The sequence below is a fragment of the Pseudophryne corroboree genome, chromosome 8 (assembly GCF_028390025.1).
Source record: "Pseudophryne corroboree isolate aPseCor3 chromosome 8, aPseCor3.hap2, whole genome shotgun sequence".
Classification (NCBI taxonomy): Eukaryota; Metazoa; Chordata; class Amphibia; order Anura; family Myobatrachidae; genus Pseudophryne; species Pseudophryne corroboree.
This window is the reverse complement of record NC_086451.1, coordinates 444,716,098-444,725,483: the sequence shown is the minus strand read 5'-3', so window position 1 is coordinate 444,725,483 and position 9,386 is coordinate 444,716,098.

The window sequence follows — 9,386 nt, the reverse complement described above, 5'->3', positions numbered from 1 at the left end:
ATGCAGTTACTATAGATATCTGAATAATCATCTCTTATCCTCTGGAAATAGGAAGTGGCATGCTAAGGGCCCTGTCCTAGCAGCGAGGTGTGAAGGACAATACCTTTTGATGTGTAAGTTCCTTAGAGAGAGATGCTAATCACTGGGTCTATGGGCTTGGAATCTGTTTCATGTAGGCGATTTGATATACAATCCCTGAATGGCAGATAAAGGAAGGAAGACCGTTTGTTTGTATTGTAGCCATTCCTGTTGTAATCTTAAACACTGGGATTGCCTGGAGATGTGACTGACCAGAAACATCTGTATTTTGAAGATATGTGATAAATTTATCAATAGTGAATGTTTATCTGATACCAAACGTTGTCTGGGTGACAGGAAGGAGGATATTGTTTTATTGCACTTATATCCTTGTAAAATGTAATTTATTGGTATTTTGTAAAATAACCTGATTGGTTGGAGAAGACAGGGAGGGCTTACCCCCCTGTGGTACTGTGTGGAAAACTGACATAAAAAGGAGACCTGCGTGCCTCCAGAGTAGTAGTATTATTCCATCTTATTCTGCTGAAAACATCTGATTGTATGCTGTTACCCCTAGCAATAGGGAGGAGCCTTTTTAAAGGTTATTTGAGCAATAAACATCTTTGCCTCAAGAAGACTGCTTCATCTTGTGACCAACAGGGTTAGGCCAAACCTAGCCCCGTCCTCCGGCTGTCCAGGGAAGCACCTAGCGTCTCCAAGCTCCGCCTTCCGCCAGCTACCGGTAGAGGCCTAGCAAGTGGCTAGTGGGGATTCGTCAGCACCACACAGCTGTGGTAAGGCAGTGCGTCGGCACATACAGAGCAGAACCGTGGTTCCAAACGCCACGGCAGGTTAGGAGTTTGGTGGTGGCAGCGAGAACCCGCCCACAACGCAGTGGGTGGAGTCAGTAACAGGCGGTTACTGACGGTAAGCGGGAATCCCCTATGTGGTCAGGTCTCGTGCGGCTTGACCTTCCAATCTGTGCGCAGTCAACGGGACGCGAAAGCGGCGAGTGCTTTCGTACGGTACCGTCCTGTCACAGAAATTGGTGGCATAGTGGTGGGATATTCCCAGGCGGCTTTTCATCACCCGATTGGAGAAGCCGAGTTACTTAGGAGAGGAGTAACTGCAGCGCAGGAGATCGCACAAGATGGCGGAATTCAGCGGAATGTCCAAGGATGATCTGGAGATCGTGTGCCAGGAGAAGGGTGTGGATATCCCTTTCAACGCGTCCAGAAGCGTCATGAAGGCGGCGCTCAGGAGCGTGGAAGAGTCCCATCGGGCGGAGGTGGAAAGCACTGACGGCGTCAGCATCGCAGAGGACGGCCCAACAGTGGACCTTCGTAAGGAACCGGTGAGAACCACAAGCCCCGCCCTCTCTCACAGCAGCAATGTTTCCCAGCAATCCCTAGCAGGGCCAGGATCCCAACGTCCCAGGGGCGGCCCGGATACCCTAGCAGATCGGCTAGCGGAATTGGGGGAAAGGGCAACGGAGCAAGAACGCATGCTTGTCATTCGGATGTGGCATGCGGAGCGGGCACCACAGGCTGTGGTACCCCGGGAGCCGTTGCCAGCTGTTGTACACAGATCAGGACGTATACAGTTTGCCAAGTTTGCAGACAGTGAAGGGGACATTGATGGACATTTACAAGTTTTTGAAAGGACTTGCAAACTACACGATCTACCCAAGTCAGAGTGGGTGAGACACCTTGTGCCCACTCTGCATGGAGAGGCCTTGGAGGCCTATCGAGGAGTGGCGACGGAGGACTGTGGGAACTACAACGAAGTCGCGAAGGCCCTCCTCCAGCGATTCTTCATCACTCCAGAGTCTTACAGGAAGAAGTTCAGAGACTTGCCCAAGAATCCTAGCAGCACCCATGAGCAGTTCGCCACCCAGCTGCGGCAGTACGTGGTGAAGTGGGTGAAGGATTCGGAAGCCACTACATGGGACGCACTGATCGACCTGATCTGCAGGGAGCAGTTCTACCGCAGGTGCGCCCAAGAAGTGAAGGAGTGGGTGCTAGATCGGGAGCCACCCAGCTTAAAAATGGCTGCCCAATTAGCCGACAAATATGTGGCAATTCGGCCACGGGGGCAGAAGCGCCCAGCCAGCAGCCAGCTCCAACAGACTGCACCACCAAGGGGACCCCCCTCTTCAGCTCATCAACCCCAAAGACAAGCATCTTCCAACCCGGGTGCTCTTGGCCAGCAACCGCACCGCAGCGTCCCTGCAAGTGATCAGAGATCATCGGTGCCACGACTGGAGAAGAAGTGCTACGGCTGTGGGAAAATCGGACATCTGAGGATGAACTGTCCTGCATCCCAAGCACCCCAGACTCGTGCCCCAAATCCGAGTGCTGGAGCCCGGATCGCTTGTTTGACGAGAGGAGATGAGCCTACAGAGACTGTTCCCCCTACAGTCAGTCCGATGGAGTGTGGCGAGAGACAGGTGCACTCTGCGGAGAGAGTCACCTGCATGGCCAAACAGCCCCTACACAACATGTGGAGGCACCTGCAGCCGGTCCACGTGGGACCCCTGCAGGGAGAAGGCCTAAGAGACTCTGGGGCCTCAATCACTGTGGTGAGCCCCCACCTTATAGATCCTGCTGCAGTATTGCAGGGTCGCACTGCCACGGTCACCCTGGCAGAAGGAACAGAAAAAGCGGTTCCCATGGCAAGAGTCTACCTGGACTGGGGAGCTGGACCAGAGTTGCGAGAAGTTGCCGTCATGGATGGTCTCCCAACTGATGTGGTCCTAGGAAATGACCTGGGTGGTGGGATCGTCACTACGTTTGTTGGCGCCATTCCCCGGAGTCAAGTTCCAAACCCACCGCTGACATCAGCTACTCCAGCACAGCCCAGCCCAGAGGAAAAGACTACAGCTGCTAGACAACTGCCAGCACAGCCAACCACAGCTTCAACCAGCCCAGAGGAAAAGATTACAGCGGCTAGATCAGCACATCGACCCCGCATGCCTTTTGCCTCTGGTATGCCCACATCCACTAGCAACGCAGAGGATGTCGGTTCCAGCTCGTTTGATCCTGTGGGGGTGCCCAATGATGCTCCTGACCCAAGTGGTTTGCCAACTCCGGCGGTGAGTATGAGAAACCACACTGACTTTTCCATGACTGACCCCTACCAGACTGACCCTAGTAGTCCCCACCTAGATCCCCCTGTAGAGTGTCCCAATTTAGGAGAGATTGAGGGCCACAGGCAGGAGTTTAGGGAGGCTCAACTCTCTGACCCATCCCCGAAAGGCATGAGGCGCCACTCTGGCAGCGGCCTTGACAGGGTTGGGGCAGGAAGTTTGACCGGGCGGGAAGGGTTAAGGTACAGGGTAGACAGGAAAGTGGGAGGGGATAGACCAGATAGGGAATGTGTCCAACTGGTCCCCTCAGGGAAAGTTCCTGCGCAACCGGTGTCGGTTGCCAGTGAAACCCCTTTGGACAGTAACCCGGAGACAGACCGTACCCTGAAGTGCCTGACACAGAGCTTACCCTGGTCTGGAATGTCGGATGACGCCCAGACCAACTGTAAGGCTGGTGCCATGCGTTGGCAGCCGGGGCACTCCAGCGGTTGTGTTGTCTCTGGGCCTCTGCCCATAGGAGAACCCTTGCAGCAAGTTGCTGTGGACATAGCAGGTCCCCTGCCTGTGCGCAGTAGATCGGGGAAGACACGCAGCCTCCCTGTAGTGGATGCCACACAGGATACAGAGGCTGGTGGTCTGGCCGCCATCACTGTGGCACAGGTAGCGGACGAGGAGGGAGGAGTAGGCCTAGGTGACAGGGTAGGTTTCCCGAGTCATAGGTCGACAGAAGAGGATTGGAGGGCAGGTCTGACAGTTAGGGCAGACAGTTGCCAGATAGGTATGACGAAGGTGCAGTGCCTGGGGCACCATGTGGGAGGAGACAGGGGTAGGCCCAACCCAGAGGGGGTGGAGGCAACCAGAGGCTGTCCCCGACCCACATCACCCAGACCGGTACTGACCTTAGAACCTGTAAGGCCCTACGGACATGTTGTCATTGACTTTAGTTCTGTAGTGAACCCGTTGACAGAGATGGCTAGGAAGGGCATTCCCAAGTCAGTGGACTTTGCACCCGCTTGCGAGTTGGCATTCCAGTCATTGAAGGAGGCTCGGGTGCCCGCTCCAGTGCTGATGGCGCACCTTCTTGACCAGGACTGTGTGTTACGAACTATTGCGCCACTGCACGGACTGGGAGCAGTACCGAGCCAGAAAGAGCCATATGGGCAGGAGCACCCTGTGGCCTGTTTGAGCAGAAAACTGCTATGGTGGGTGGTGGGGTATGCCACAATTGGGAGACCTTGGGTGGCACTTGTTTGTAACCAGCTCCCCACCGTGGTGACTTACCACCCACCCGTTAGGTGGCGGCAACCTACCTTGGGGAAATTGGACAGACTTTTGTGGTGGAGCCTTGAACTTGGACTTCAGGTGGACTATTTGAACATTGTGCACCCACGAAGAGAGGCCCACTGCACTATGGATGAACTGTCTAGGCCGGAGCCTACACCCCCTAGGTAGCGTCCCCTTCAACACAAGGGACTGCGGGACCAGGACCCAAATCGTTGGGACATGGGTCCCTGGATGACCCGCTTGAATGGGGGGGAAGGAATGTGGCCGGAGAGACTAGCCAGCCACACGTGTAATGGCGTCTGCGGCACTGAAGGGGTTAACCCTCGTGCCCAGCGCCATGTTGCGGACTGTTTAAAAGTTTGTTGAATGATGTGTTTTAACATGTCATATGTAGTGCTCTGTGCACCATTGCAGGAAGACATGTTTAAATGTATTTATTTTATATTCAAGACAGGGTTGGTGTATATTTAAAGGGAAACACGTGTTTAAATGAAATGTATTTAAAGGAAAAATGCAGTTACTATAGATGTCTGAATAATCATCTCTTATCCTCTGGAAATAGGAAGTGGCATGCTAAGGGCCCTGTCCTAGCAGCGAGGTGTGAAGGACAATACCTTTTGATGTGTAAGTTCCTTAGAGAGAGATGCTAATCACTGGGTCTATGGGCTTGGAATCTGTTTCATGTAGGCGATTTGATATACGATCCCTGAATGGCAGATAAAGGAAGGAAGACCGTTTGTTTGTATTGTAGCCATTCCTGTTGTAATCTTAAACACTGGGATTGCCTGGAGATGTGACTGACCAGAAACATCTGTATTTTGAAGATATGTGATAAATTTATCAATAGTGAATGTTAATCTGATACCAAACGTTGTCTGGGTGACAGGAAGGAGGATATTGTTTTATTGCACTTATATCCTTGTAAAATGTAATTTATTGGTATTTTGTAAAATAACCTGATTGGTTGGAGAAGACAGGGAGGGCTTACCCCCCTGTGGTACTGTGTGGAAAACTGACATAAAAAGGAGACCTGCGTGCCTCCAGAGTAGTAGTATTATTCCATCTTATTCTGCTGAAAACATCTGATTGTATGCTGTTACCCCTAGCAATAGGGAGGAGCCTTTTTAAAGGTTATTTGAGCAATAAACATCTTTGCCTCAAGAAGACTGCTTCATCTTGTGACCAACAGGGTTAGGCCAAACCTAGCCCCGTCCTCCGGCTGTCCAGGGAAGCACCTAGCGTCTCCAAGCTCCGCCTTCCGCCAGCTACCGGTAGAGGCCTAGCAAGTGGCTAGTGGGGATTCGTCAGCACCACACAGCTGTGGTAAGGCAGTGCGTCGGCACATACAGAGCAGAACCGTGGTTCCAAACGCCACGGCAGGTTAGGAGGTTGGTGGTGGCAGCGAGAACCCGCCCACAACGCAGTGGGTGGAGTCAGTAACAGGCGGTTACTGACGGTAAGCGGGAATCCCCTATGTGGTCAGGCCTCGTGCGGCTTGACCTTCCAATCTGTGCGCAGTCAACGGGACGCGAAAGCGGCGAGTGCTTTCGTACGGTACCGTCCTGTCACAGCTTCCAACAAGATTGGGGCTCCTGCTTCCAAGCAGACTATTGCACGCTGGATCTGTAATACGATTCACCAGGCTCATTCTACGGCAGGATTGCCGTTACCGAAATCGGTGAAATCCTATTCTACCAGAAAGGTGAGCTCATCCTGGGCGGCTGCTTGAGGATGAGGATGAGCTTTGCCGAGCTGCTACTTGGTCGGGATCAAACACCTTTGCGAAGTTTTACAAGTTTGATACCCTGGCTGAGGAGGACCTCTTGTTTGGTCAATCGGTGCTGCAGAGTCATCCGCACTCTCCCGCCCGTTCTAGAGCTTTGGTATAAACCCCATGGTTCTTGAAGCATCCCCAGCATCCTCTAGGACGTATGAGAAAATAGGATTTTAATACCTACCTTTAAATCCTTTTCTCTTAGTCCGTAGATGATGCTGGGCGCCCGTCCCAGTGCGGGCTGTATCTGCAGTTTGGTTATAGTTATGCTCATGTTGCGTTGAGTTCAGTCAAATCTGTGACTGCTGTTGGTCATGCCGTTGCATGCGTTGTTGTTGAATGCCATGTTGTACGGCGTGTTGGTGGTGTGAGCTGGTATGTATCTCACCTTAGTTTAAAATAATTAAATAAATCCTTTTCCTCGAAATGTCCGTCTCCCTGGGCACAGTTCCTATAACTGGAGTCTGGAGGAGGGGCATAGAGGGAGGAGCCAGTTCACACCCATTCAAAGTCTTATAGTGTGCCCATGTCTCCTGCGGATCCCGTCTATACCCCATGGTTCTTGAAGCACCCCCAGCATCCTCTACGGACTAAGAGAAAAGGATTTACCGGTAGGTATTAAAATCCTATTATATAATGTCTAGGCTTATCATACAAGACCTTTAAACTGAAATACTCATGGATTACACAGGTTCTGTGGCTGATTAAAACCTGGGGAGATGCAGGCTAGCAGTCAGCCAGCCACAGAAACTGTGTAATTCATTCGTGTCCTGATTTAAAGAGATAGGAGGCCAATTTATTGCGGCTCGCATATTAAATTAAATCTGGGCGGAATCTTACCGCCCAGTTGTTAGGATCCCCTGCTCTGTGCTGCCACGTCGCCATGGCAACCGGGAGGCAAGTGTTAGCGAAGTAACCTGAGCGCAGCTGATACTCCGGTCCGGGTTTTTACTGTGTAGTGGTTACAGGCTCTGTGAACGGCAGGGAATCCGGCGCTGGTTTTCTGCTCACAGTCTGTGAGGTCTGAGTGGGGCGTGGACAGCACCTGCTATATAAACCATCCTCTCAGGCTAGGCAAATGCTGCTGAATCTTTGTTTGTTAGTCAGTTCCAGAGAGTTAGCTAGTACTGTGTGACTTTGTATTTACTTGTTGCTTACTGCGAGTAGGCCTTGGGATTCGGTACTTCATTCTGCCAATCCGGACCTAGCAGTAAGACTGGAGTCAGTTGTTTGACCTGCTGGGGTTCTTTTGCTATTCTGTGAACCCAGCAGGTTTGCGGCTGTACTCTCAGACCTGCTTGCTTAATCCTCCCTCACTGTGCAGGGCGTCCAGGTGTCAGTTTAGTGGCAGTAAGCTGAACCTGTGCCCTGCAAGTGGGGGTTAGGATTGTGGATACTCTCCTTGTGTCTATATTTCTATCTCTGACCAAGGAGTTTATTCCCACACCCGTTGGTAACCCTTTGGGGTTTTTCCTGTTGCTCTTAACAACATAATTTCAGGTGCTCCACATGTGAAATCACTACACATCGCTTCATTGTCCGCTCTATTCCATCTGAGCATTCCTGACACTAGGGAGACACCCAATTCCTGAGCCTTTGGGCTTCTCCGTTCACTTTGTGTTTATTAGTTATTCCATCACCTCCTTTGTATGTTATGTTATACTGTCTGTGATTTCGTTTGCTTCGCTTCCCTCTCTGTTCATACACCGGTATACTCCTGTTAGCACTGGTGTGCGTAACACCAGTATCGCATTGTATCACCCGGCACCTGCAGGGACAGGGTCTCTGAAAGGAGCCCGTCCCTGCAGTGTGCTATGCAGGCTGCCGGGGGTCTTGCGCGATGCACTGAGGCCATTTCCGGTAGAGGGTTTACGGGGAAGCCAGACGGAACTTCTTTATGCAACCGTAGCCATAGACCAAAGGTTCCCAAACGCGGTCCTCAAGGCACGCCAACAGTCCAGGCTTTAAATATATCCATGGCTCAGCACAGATGGTTAAATCAAATTGACTTAGGTGCTAATTAAGTCACCTGTGGCCAAGCATGGATACATTGAAAACCAGGACCGTTGGGGTGCCTTGAGGACCGCGTTTGGGAACCTCTGCCATAGGCTACAATGGGCTACCGCAATCAAAAGATTGCAATAGCTACAGGGAACAATGGGGGTCATTCTGACCCGTTCCCACGCAGCGGTTTTTCGCTGCGGTGCGAACGGGTGCGGAATGGGCATGCGCGGCGGCCGCAGTGCGCAACGTTGCCTGGTGACAGGGGTTGCCGGGTTACGTTGCGGCTACCGATGTAAGCGGTCGCAGAGCCGACCGCAAAGAAGATTGACAGGAAGAAGGCGTTCCGGGGCGGATCCGGACCGTTTGGAGCCGTTTTCAGGGAGTGGTGAGTAAAACGCAGGCGTGTCCAGCAGAACGGAGGGCGGAGGTGTGACATCAAAGCCGGGCCCATCATCGCAGGATCCACTGCACAGGGTAAGTATGTCCAGGGCTGGTCTTCTTTTGCTTGAAATTTTTTTAGCTTAGCAGGGCTGCACAAGCGTTCGCAGTCCTGCTAAGCTAAAATACACTCCCCCAAAGACGTGGACTGTTGATCGCAGCAGCATCAAAAAGTTGCTGGCTGCGATCAACTCGGAATGACCACCAATCTCGGATACATCAGACAGCATTGCATTCCCCATTGAAACCTATGGGAGATGCGGCTGCTGGCAGAAAATAGTATTTTGGTACCTACCGGTAAATCCTTTTCTCGTAGTCCGTAGAGGATGCTGGGGTCCACATTAGTACCATGGGGTATAGATGGGTCCACCAGGAGCCATTGGCACTTTATGATTTTGAGAGTGTGGGCTGGCTCCTCCCTCTATGCCCCTCCTACCAGACTCAGTCTAGAAATTGTGCCCGAGGAGACGACATACTTCGAGAGAAGGACTTAACACAGATAGTGGTGAGATTCATACCAGCTCACACATACAAGGCACGTCAAGACAACTAGCTTGAACAACTCAGCAACAGCTGAAACATTACATACCAAGTAACTATGCAGTACTCAACTAAAACGAAGTTGTACTGAACCAAATAACAATTGCAGGAAAACGAAGCGATGGGCGGGCGCCCAGCATCCTCCACGGACTACGAGAAAAGGATTTACCGATAGGTACCAAAATTAGTACCATGGGGATGTACCAAGGCTCCCAGAACGGGAGGGAGAGCGTGGAGGCT